Source organism: Acyrthosiphon pisum, chromosome A1 (genome assembly GCF_005508785.2).
Source record: "Acyrthosiphon pisum isolate AL4f chromosome A1, pea_aphid_22Mar2018_4r6ur, whole genome shotgun sequence".
Lineage (NCBI taxonomy): Eukaryota > Metazoa > Arthropoda > Insecta > Hemiptera > Aphididae > Acyrthosiphon > Acyrthosiphon pisum.
Window position 1 is genome coordinate 21,797,705 of NC_042494.1, and position 2,380 is coordinate 21,800,084.

Here is a 2,380-nt window from a genome sequence, read left to right on the forward strand (position 1 = left end):
TTGCGTAAGTCCCTTTCTTGATTGCTATTGTACTAAGTAATATGATATAATATTATTTAGCACTACAAAAATATTTTATTATATAGATTGTATATACCTAGTACACAATTTATTAAATTCGCCATCCCGCCCTATGAAGTCATTTAAAATACATGACGTTATATTGGTTATATTGTATAATAAATATATCAAGTAAATAATGTTATGTTAAACCACTTTAAAACAAGATGAATTATATGATTCTATATGATATCTATATGATCATAATTAAAACAAAAATATTTTAACGAAACCTACATTACAAAAAATAATATTTTTAAGCTACAACCATAAACTGTAAGTCTGTAACCCATAAAGCATTATTATACTTATATTATTATTATTCAAAAGAAATTAGTACCTAACAGTAATTTTAGTATAAAGTATTACACTAATATTACTGATACAATTGAAGACAATAATTCTCTCATATCTCTAACTATTCTCATTTAAATTCGTTAGACGATCGAGTGAATGTTTATAATTGTGATCCACATAAAGTAAAAACGTTTTTTTTTCTACCTATAGTTATTGAGATACAAACGTTAAAACATTACGCCGATTCATCGCGTTATGTTATAGTTTAATTAATTGGTATATAGGTACACAATTTATATACGCAGTGAAACTAATGACATTGTGAGGGTGCGGTCCTGTTCCAATTATATAAAGTAATAAATGTACGGAGGTTTCAATGTGTTCATAAAATAAAGAACCGATACAATAAAACCTAGAATAAAACCTGTGTGCAACGTTAATGCGCCAGCATATTGTTTGTTCTTTTTTTCTTGGAAACGTCGCACGTCGGTAATATTTCATTATATCAAGGGCGATGACACAGTTGATCCGCTGCGTATTACAATTGACAAGACGTCTACACTGCCCACCATAAGTTAATATTATTATAATATTGAACATATTACTCAGCGTTCGTTGTTGCAGTGTGGTTGAGCGGGTGGGACGGATGAGTGGTATTGACAAATATCTGTAGGGACTGTCGCCCCTCCGACAAACACTTCGCTACCAACACGCCTTCGTATTTTACTATTATTTACACACTTCACCCCCGCGTTCGCCACAGCTTGTACACTACTCCACGCTTCAGTCCCGAATTACCGGGGAGCAAACATAATATCATATTTCTAACGAGGGTCGTAAAACTCGTATTCGTTATCGACTCGTTTTAACCCACACATCATTTATTTCTGTACATATTTATTTGGCTACGCTGATAAAAAGTGAAATTAATATAATGTTACTAACAGTAAGGTCATATTACGATATTATATATAGCATAATATGTATTAGTATCATTGTTTTACCTATACAACCACATGTTCTATGCACATAATATAATTAAATGAAAAATAAAAAATAATTTGAATAAAAATAAATAAAACTCAAATCAGTACAAAATAATTCGAATTTAGATTTCAATCGGAAACGTACGTTATATTTGATTGGTTTTAAAATTATGTTTTAGATTCTGATTCGGTCAAAATTTTTAACTAAGAATAACGATTTTAATTATTTTGTTGTAATTTAAAAACATAATTCGTGGATATATGAAATTTTTAAAGTCTATTGTCATATATTATACACACAATGACATTTTTATATGTCGTATTTTTGGCAAGAATGAATTTAACCTTTCTACTGCTCTAGCAGATACTAATGGCTACTTAATTAATTACTTTTATCACGATACTATCATAAATTATATCTACTTGGTAATATTGGCCTGATAGACCGTCTTTGCTCAGAATTGTTCTTCGTATAAAATAATTTTATATGATTGAATTGAAATTTTACACCATCCATTACAGTGACTCACTGGTCATTTGTACCTATTACTGTACAGCAGAGCGACATCCGCGTACCCTCTATTTTTCCCTTTATTTTGAAAACTACAATTTATTATTATTGCGTAAAAAGAATAAAATTTAAGTACCTAATAGTAGTTATGGTTCACGTATTATGTGTAAATTTAAAAAATACATATATAATTATACTATCCATATTTAAGAATCTTGACCGGTGTAAGTCGTCACGCCACTTGAAACTATTACGCATTATAGTTTTACATTTTTGTTCATGTACTTACGAATATCTTGTACAATTTTGTACAAGCCTTAAACCACCCAAAATCCAATTTCATCTTATGGGTCCGGCGGTGACGTCACCCCAGCACCCGGATCAATTATTTTTCACAAAATTCAACTTTAAACAGTGCTGTATTATAATGATTTATGTCTTTAATTTAGTACTATTGTGTACAACCAAAATTACATTTTTACAAAACTGTACAAAATTGTACAAAATAAAGTACATAATACTGCTT